Source organism: Pygoscelis adeliae, unplaced genomic scaffold (assembly GCF_000699105.1).
Source record: "Pygoscelis adeliae isolate BGI_AS28 unplaced genomic scaffold, ASM69910v1 Scaffold251, whole genome shotgun sequence".
Lineage (NCBI taxonomy): Eukaryota > Metazoa > Chordata > Aves > Sphenisciformes > Spheniscidae > Pygoscelis > Pygoscelis adeliae.
In genome coordinates, this window is record NW_008824109.1 from 1,667,564 (window position 1) to 1,677,720 (window position 10,157).

Consider the following 10,157-nt stretch of genomic DNA (forward strand, 5'->3'; position numbering starts at 1 on the left):
TTATTGAATTGACTCATTCTTGGCTGCGAATGAGCTCTTTTGGCTAAATGTCTTAAAAAGAAATCAGCCTGAGACTAGGCTTGGACAGTTCAGTCCAGGCAGTTAGATTTTGTTAAAGTTACAGCAAGACAAAGCAGGGTATTATAATGTGAAGTACTGGATGGACACACTTAACCAAGTGATCCCACCTCCACTTATAAATTTAGTGAATAATGATTCAAAAAAGTTAGGAAATAGTAGGTTACGGAAGACACTAACTGGAAGCTCTACATGAGAAGTTTATTTCAAAACAACACTGTACCTATGCAATTCAGCAAAAATGTCACGAAGAACCTTAGTTATCTGTTTTAACTGACCCAAGTTAGCCATGTGCTTGCATTTCAGCTTCATCCCAATGTTATCTACAGCAAGTAGATATCTATACACTGATTTAGTGCTAAGACACATGGCAAAGTGTCAGTAAATTACTAATGCGACTGCATCTGCTTCTCTATGCAATCTTCCCCTGCAAGCAGTAAGACTGTAACTCTGCTTTGAAATACACGTAGCATGTTTGAAACCATAAAAATAAGATGTTAACAAGCTCTGGAAACACTAAAGCACCAATTCTCTCTCCTGTTTAGTTTATAAAAGCCCTGATGAGATCCGAAGGAAGAAGTTAGGGTTACAGGCCAACTTCTGCATTTGAATAGGCAAGAAGTACAGCTCTGTTCATTCTTGGCTATTTCTAAATAATCATAAAATAAGTGATAGTGCCAGCATCTGCTGAAGCAATCTTGTGGAAAAAAAGCAAAGGAGAAGTGCAAACGTACAGTTCAGTCAACGGTAAACTACTGCAATTAATTACTAGGTGTATTGATAAATTAAGCAGAATCATTCTCTTTGGTGGTTGGACAGGGTGAACCTGAGGTATGAAGAACTATTACAGTGGGTACTCTACTGTGTGTTTTTCAGTACTCCAGAAGTATGGATGACAACAAGCCTTGAAACCCTCTGTAGATGAGGTGCCAAGATCAGCAATGAGCTTTGCAGCATTTTGGGTGTAAATCTGGCTGACTTTCATCAGCCTTGACCGCCAAGGCTTTCTGAGGCTACGGGAAAGACTCTTCCTTTTCTTCAGAAGTGGACATAATTCACACTAAGCATGCTTTCAAAATAGTAGTGTCCAGAGAAAATAAAATAGCTTAGTGTCCATGAGTCAACCTGTGATGCATCAGTTCTTAACCTAGAGGCTATTTGTGCCCTTAATCTAATTATGCATCCAAAGTAACCAGTGACCCTAAAAGCTATTACCATTTCTCCCTACAGAAATGTCTTTCACTTACAAGTCAATAACGAAGTTTAATTTCTAACCTGTTGCTTTTCCATTATATTTATTATCATACTACCTTGAGTCCGTAAAAGTAAAGCCAATCCCTCTTCAAGAGCTGAAGGGATTCAGCTCGAATGAATCCTGCCTGTGGAAAGGCAGAGGGACAAGGCCTGGCTCAGCACTGTCTTTTCTGTTACTCCTGGTGAATGCTGTATGACCTTTGGGTGAGATCTGGTTAGGTGGGAAACCATAATAATGCTCGTTTTTGGGAGGAGATGCACCTTATGTTCCATGTTTCACCAGTAAAATTAACAAGAGCCCTTAAAGATTATGATGGTATAGGCAGAGTATCCTGGAAAGCATTATGGAGACATTACTCGGTAGACAGCTTCCACAAAACTTAGAAAAGGCAGTTTGTAAAGTGTAACATGTTGATTGTAAACTAGTCATGCAAAGGATGGTCTGCTTCTACATATTTCAAGGATCTGAGCATAATATAAATCCTGAAATTTAAAGGAGTTAAATAATTTGATGGGATGTAACCAAGACAGTAAGAAAGATTTTATCTTCCCAAATCCAGGATGATACTGGAGGTGTTTGCCTAAACTTTGACCTCCTCTACCATAAGAATGCTTAAACTAAAAAGTCTGGAAAAGGTTTGTTCTTTGCCGAGATTAAAAGATGGTTTAAAGTAAATCTAACTTAATCATAATCTGTTGCATCATAATCTGAATACGTAGCAATCCAAAATGTAATTACTGATGACTTGGCTAATAGCTTGCAGTTAAGATTATTCGATTAATGGACTTTTCCTGCAGAAATACAGTCAATTTTTTTTTCCTCATTAGTTTTTCCCCTAGGAGAGGAGCAATTACCTTCCCAACCAAGCAATAGTATTAGGGAGATAGCACTGCAAATTCAGTGCCATAAAGCACTCCAAAATAGTGCTCTTTCTTAAGCATCATACACAACATGCAGAGCAAAGACTTTATTTATGCTCTAGCATCTGCATCTTTGAATGAGAGGTTTATTCTGATTTTAGTCAAACAGCAATCCACTCTCCTGTTAGCATTTTCGTCATCATTTTTCACGTTGCTTTTCATCAAGTTTGGTAACACTGACATATGAAACAGCAAAACTGAACACCTGGCTGTCACACATTATAGCATCAGGTTGCAGCTTCGCCTCGCGCGTGGCGCCAGGTGGTCGGAGGAGCGGGAGGCACGTCAAACACATGCCTTCAGGCTGAGCTCAGCTGCCTACTGTATGCTGCTGTCATGTGGGATAGCACAGCCTAGGTGCTAGTCCAGGGAAAAAAAAAGCACGTTGCTTTGCTGCAATAGGTGAAACCTACCACAATACGCTGAAGCTTCACCTCACCATCTAGCCAGAGGTTTCTGTTCAGTTGCGTTGCTCACCCATTGTAGCGTGCAACAACAAATCCACAGGATTCCAGTAACAATCCTTGTACGTCCAGGGGTACCAACGAGCATGGGTTACGCCAACTAACAGCAGCATAACTATCATAATTATTTTCCTTCTAGACAGGAATTATTCTAAGAGCACAGTAAAACTGGGTTTTTCCCCAATGCAGAAGCATTACTCTAAAGTCACATCACAATATGCAGCCACAGCATCAGAATTTTATACGCTAACCTGCAGTCAGATCTCATGGATCTGAGTCCTCACAACGCTATGCATCAACAGTTGCCAAAAAACTTGATAAATCAAACTAATCAAACTTATTTAATCTGGTTTTGTTTGGTTTTTCTCCAGAAGAATTTCTTACCTAGCACCCATTCAGACAGAACATTGCCTTTATAGTGATGCTATTTTCCTAGGGAGACAGAAAATGCAGCTGCCCAAAATATTCTCTTTTGAGGCCACTGTGTTGTCTCTGAAATATTCCCAGGCCTCACACCTTTTATTTGTTAGCTTTTATGATTAACTTGTGGCTAATACATCTATTAATCTACTCTTTCGTACCAATGTCTTTATTTCAGATTTTGAATATCTCATCAAAACTGGAAATGTTATTAAGGCATCCTCACAGATTTCTCTTCTGATTTCTGAGAGCATTTCACCCTTCTTGTTCCCAAACAACTGTCTCAACTTTCCTTATCAACCAACTCAGATCTAGACTCAAGCTCTAGTTGCCACAAGATGATAGTCGTCTTTGGGCTTACTATCATCTTAGGTTTCCCTGCTTGCCAAAAATTTTATCTGCTATTAAAACTCTCTTTTTCTTTCCTTTTTTTTTTTTTTTTTAAAGCTCCATCTTTGTTCATGGAAACATTCATAGTAAAGTTAAAAAAATGCACAGAAATTTTCAGATTCCAGGGAAAAAAGTATTCAGAAAAACCCCTAGCTTTTTAGTGCTTTATCCATATTAAAAACTTCTGAAGGGATTCATTTACTTATTTATGTTTAAAAATAGCAGTCTTAGGAACATTGCAGGGGGGAAAGGTATTTTTCAGTAAAAGACATTTTCCATCTTAACCATTGGTGAAGAAGATATTTATTGGTGACTTTTTTATTACATATTCTGTCATCATATGTAATGAGCAATAGTGAGTTACTTTTTACTGGTTCTTATTTCTGAGCACAAGTTTTAGGCAGCAAGATACCGCTCTAGTAAGAGATCCTGCACAGACCTGCACCTTTTACCACCATTTTCTTCTGGCGACAGTGATACTCCTGTAACTTTGCTTTTATCCGTGTACTTGTGTTAAGACCACTGGCCTTTACAAAACGCTTCAGAAATCTGTAGCTGTCCATGACTGCCCACTTCTTTAAATCTCCCACCTCAATTGTACAAGATCTCATTTGACTAGATCTGCATTAATTGTTACTACCACATAATCATCTATGACAGTCCTCCTTTTTTTCTGTTTTTGAGCGGATCTCAAAACAAATTATGCCCACAGAAGGCACAACTCAATCCTCGGTATCTGTTGTTTGGATTAGATATGGCTAAACTTCAGATCTTTAGCTGAAAAGAACCAAAAATTGGTTCCACAAATTTCTCTCGACTGTGATTAAGAAGGAGCTTAGTTAGAACAAAATGCGATTACTCGGTTTTGGCCATGCAGCCTTCACGAGGCATTTCCAGATCCGCTCCCACGGACCCTAATTCTGGTTTGGAAGCCAATTGTTCCTTGGTAGCGTTGCCATGGATCTCACTCAGAGATTTAGCAACACCTTCTCCACCAGCTTACAGCAAACACCAACGTCTCCAGTACACCCACAGCTTACTTATACCACAATTTGTAAGCTATCCATATTAAATCCTGCCCATTACAATGACAGGAAGGGTGGGACGCTCTGTCAGCTGAGATTGAGCTCTTCTAACCGTACCTGCTACTGTATTTTCACAATAAAAAGTTAAAGCTTCTTGTAAGTAGAATATGCAGTCACAAACTAGACAGACATATCTGAGCTAAGCATCATCTACTTAGTGTGAGAGCAGCAGTCGAGATGCAGCAGCAAAAAGTTGGATGTATGCCTGCAAGTCGGCTGACCAGGACCGAGCACTTGAGCTTCTCTTGCTAGAGCTGGTGAGGTTGAATTAGCCTGGGCTGATCTAACATCTCTCCACAAGCCTCACAGTTTGTTCTTTCCACTCTTCCACAGAGAGAAAAAAAACTATCCTTGTTGTATAAGGTACATACCAAAGGCAGGACAACGTGGTTAGTACTTTAGCAGCAAAGAAACCGGGTCTCAAAAGCCAGCTTCACTCCCAAATGTGCCATGCGTGCAGACAAGGACCTGACTTCCCTATACATACTTGACCTACATAGTTTCTGCACGGTTCTAGAAGCGATAACAACTCATACACGGTTTATTAAAAGAAAAGGTATTAGAGTTTCACTTTAACAGTTAAAGACAATTGCATTTGTATGATGTTTATACAGGTAGAACAAGCCTCTCTCCTGACAGGGAGAAGCAGCAAGAGTGCTGTAAATGCCTACTTTGCTATTAGTGAGGCTCAGCAGCTGGCCGCGCGGCTGGTTGCAGGCAGGGCTTTGGTTTCTGTGTTGACAGGACCCTCTTTGAGGGCGAGCACTACTGGGGAGAGGTGGGATCTACCTGACAAAGGGGCAAAGAGCATGCTTGCCAGCAGGCTCGCAAACCAGTGAGCAGTTTTATTTGTTATATCTAGGTTATTTGAGGGGTGGAGTCCAAGCCCCTAGTGAGTGCGGGAATAGGGGAAGTATGCATGGATGGAGGGGTGGTACTGCCCCTGAGCAAGCTGCAAAACCATCAGGTCCATCTCCAGTGCCCGTACACAACCTCATACATAGTGGGAAACATGCGGGAGGAATTAGGATTCTCCAAGCATTTGCAGAGCCATTGGGATCAAAGATATGTCTCCCAACAAGGGAGACATCATGGTGGGTGTCTGTTAGGGACCATCTAATCAAGAAATGAGGAAGCCTTCTTTAAAGAACTAGATGAAACTTCATGGTCACCGGTTAACATGGGGACTTTAACCACCCCAGCACCTACTGGAAGGGCAACACAGCAGGGCACCAGCAATCCTGGAGATTTGTGGAGGATGTTGGAGACAGGTGCAGGATGGGCTGCATGAGAGAACTTCCGCTGGCTCTGCCACTCACACCTGGATAGGAATGTGATGAATGAGGGTAACTGTGTTGTCATGACTATGAGACAGCAGAGGCAAGGGAAATGAGGGAGGCAAAATAACAGGACAGCAGCCCTGGGCTTCTGGCTTGTTTCAGCAGTTGGCAGGTGGGATCACGGTGGAAAGCTGCCCTGAAAGGTGAAGGGGCCCAGGAGAACTTGCTGATCCCAGAGGGCAACCTCTGCACAACTTGGGAACGGTCCCATCTGGCGTGCAGAAAGGGACATTCCTATTAGATAAGAGTTACTACTATCAGTGCGGACAGCAGAAAAGAAAATAACCACACAATAAAAAAAGTTGACTCAATATTTTGACAGCTGTTTCTTTAGCTGCAACACCTCTGGGTTCTTTCTTGCAAAGTCAAGGAGGCAGAACTGATGTTTGAAGTCGGTGAAGTGATTTATAAACCTTTTCTTTCAGAGTATTGTTTCTATGTGCTTTACCTGTTCAAGAGTGCTAAACAAACTGAAACAAGCATGAAACTGAAAAATCAAAATAGATACAGATAAGCTCAAAGGGAATCATTTCAGGAATGACCTTCTGACCCTTTCTTGGGCCAAAGCATCAAGTTTTCATCTCTAGAGCAGTTCCCATCCATCCATGCAAGTATGACATGGTGATAACAGAAAGGCAAATCAGACAGTTGTCATTCCGTGAAAGCACCTCTTGCACTTCACTGTATTGCCTCTATAGCCTTTACCACTATCAGACCTTTTATTTCACAAATCACAAGATACATAGGCACTTACAGCCAGCTTTACGGAAAAATAAAAGCCGAATTTTCTTCTATAATAGCCAAATACTTATCATAACAAAGGAGGGAAAAAAAACCCCACACCAAAACCCAAACCAAAGCATAACTTCATCAACTCTTGCTTTCCTAAAAGCTTGTTGTCCTGGTTTCGGCAGGGATAGAGTTGATTTCCTTCCTGGTGGCTGGTACAGTGCTGTGTTTTGGATTTAGGATGGGAACAAAATTGATAAGGCACCGATGTTTTAGTTGTTGCTAGGTAGTGCTTACACTAGTCAAGGCCTTTTCAGCTTCCCATGCTCTACCGACTGAGAAGGCTGGGGGTGCACAAGAAGCTGGGAGGGGGCACAGCCAGGACAGCTGACCCAAACTGGCCAAAGGGATATTCCATACCATGTGACGTCATGCTCAGCATATAAAGCTGGGGGAAGAAGAAGGAAGGGGGGGACGTTTGGAGTGATGGTGTTTGTCTTCCCAAGTCACCGTTACGCGTGATGGAGCCCTGCTTTCCTGGAGATGGCTGAACACCTGCCTGCCCATGGGAAGGAGTGAATGAATGCCTTGTTTTGCTTTGCTTGCGTGCGCGGCTTTTGCTTTACCTGTTAAACTGTCTTTATCTCAACCCACGAGTTTTCTCACTTTTACCCTTCCGATTCTCTCCCCCATCCCACCATGGGGGAGTGAGCGAGCGGCTGCATGGTGCTCAGTTGCCGGCTGAGGTTAAACCACGACACTTGTGAAACTTAAGCAAAACTCAAGGTTGTGTGGCATTAAAATGGAAATCAGAACCAGGCACCTTGAATTGCCAATGATTTTGATTATTATTGGAATGATGACAGAAAAATAAGTGTTTACTGGATCTGAGAAGCCCTACTGCGCTGAGACATCTGGCTTTAAACTTGTGTTCAATAGAGTAATACATTTTGCATTCTACACAAAATGTAAGTTTTCAAGTATCCTACAGATAATATCCAGAAGGTCATGTGGAAAAAATGTAATAAATTAATGAGATAACTGATCTCCATCTTGCACCTAAAATTATTGTTTCTCTAAAATCAGGCAAATCCTATCTCAAACAGAATGATCTTTTGGAGAATAAGTAACTTGGTACCTTTTCCTCTGGGACTCGAGAAAGTGATATATTCATGGATCAGCATCTTTGAAAGTCTCCTGGCATTAATATTCTCTCTCTACTGTAAATTACAGGAGAGGGATACAATGGATTAATATTTTCCAAAAGACATCCCGGAAAATACCTTTTTCAATCCAAACCTTGACAACATTTAAAGAGTAAATTCAAAATAGATATTTTAGATAGTTAAGTCTAACACACAGGTGCCACTCACAAACATCTACATTTCTGTGTCAGGATCTACAACTGCCTAAACCTTGTAATCCCTAACACCAAATCAGTCCTACAAAGGTTCAACTGCATAACAAAATTCTTTTGGTCCGCCTTCCCTTTTACCTAAGTGTGTTGTGCTGTTGTCATTGGGGGTTTTTTTTGTGGTTTTGGTTTTTGGCGGTGGGGTTTTTTTGTGGTTTGGGGTTTTTTTGTGGGGTTTTTATTGTTATTTGTTTTGTGTGTGTGGGGGTGGGTTTTTTAAACATATGGGAAGCCTTCTAAATTCTGTGTTTCTTTTCTCCTGAATGAAGGCACTCTCAAGCTGTGGGATAATTCTACTAAAGTACTACTGCCTAACGTGGAATAAGTTAGGCAGTATATTATTGCCCCCCCATATATTATGTGGGGCAAGGAGAGAATGGTATAGACTCGTTCACCAGGTAGGAGGAACAATAATATTTTCATCCTACGTTCCAGTTAATTTTTAAGTCTTCTCTCATCATTCATTGGTGGCCCAGGTCACGAGACTTCCAACAAGCCCCCCCAGTCTGTGAGCTGCGTGGGCTTCAGACAGTAAAGAATGTTTTGTAATTTTTTTTGTTAAAAATTTTTTTGAAAGTCTTCCAGTGAAGTTTTTAGAGTCTAATTATGTTCTTTAATGATTTTTTTTTTTACACTAGTTGACCTTTTCTAATAATGTTTGGCCAGCATGAATAACTGGAAGAGTTATTGGCATTATTATAAAAAAAAAAAAAACCAAACAACAAGTCACAGAAAGATTCTTTCTTTTGTCTGTCCACATGGTCATATTTAAGCAAACAGTAAAACAATGAATAAAACCCCCTTGGACTTAATGACAAAATCACAGACTGGAATCTGAATTTCATAACCATTATTTCGTGAGATGAAAGTCTTCAATTCCAGATTTCAGTTGTGCTAAAATACTCAAGTAATCTTTATTCTATAGACGTGGAAAGAATGTAAGAGAATATTGCCATTATGGTGGCTTGCTTTAGCACACTACAGAGATTACTAAGAATAAATGTATTTCATCCCAGGAATTTAGTTGGAAAGCTAAGAAAAGAAAATTTATCAAGAAAACTACACGGGCAATTGGATGGAAACACACAAACATTTATTTGACCTGCTATTCAGAAACCAGGAGTCTAGATTTCTGGTTTGAGTTCTTTGCATAACCATTCTTACCCAGCTTTCCTTTGACTTTGGGTACACCTGTTAACAAAAAATTAAGTTTCACCCACTGTCGCTGTCAGTAAGACAAAGGAATTTGGTTGTTCGAAGTTGGAATTTCTAGGTAGATATTTTTAATGCTTTTTTATATTTCACATATTTGGGATTAAAGGGAAATCCGACTGCACGTAAACCTCTGGGTGGGGAAGTGGCTTTAGCATGAAACTTCAACTTCAGCATTATTCCATAGTCTCGTTCCTGCTTAAGACTTCAACCCAGAGTAGGCTATAATTTATATTAAATTATTCTTAGAGTGCAAAATTTTGTTGGTTTTACTCTTGTGTTGTTCAGTGCACTAAGTAACCCTATTCTGAGATTGTTGACCAAGCACCCCTTGAGAACTACAGAAGATTTTTCTCAGCTGATGCACAGCCTCACACATCAGTGCAGGGCTTGCTCTAAAAATGGAAGAATAATGAACATGTGTTCCCATTTCCCTGAATAGTGCTACACAAATAAAAAAAATTAGAAAGACTCATCTTACAGCTGAAATAAATATTGTAAGAAAATTATGATAATGTATATTTGTCACTCAACTCACATTTGCACTAAAACTGTATATCATATAGTAGAATGACTACTCCTTAATCATAAACATAATTAATTGCGTATTTCAAGGATATATTTTTCATGTCGTTGCAAGCATGAACTTCCATTGCCACGGACTGGGTTACACATGCACTCTGACCAAAGGGATACCCTGTTATCTTCTGTGCCACTGTTCAAAAACTCCAGACTATTGCCAGATGCTAAAAGCGGACTTCATGATTTGTACTAGTGATAGTAGAGCCACATGAAGTACTGTACAAAGAAATAGAGATGTAATTTCAAATAATTCACAGATGACTTAACA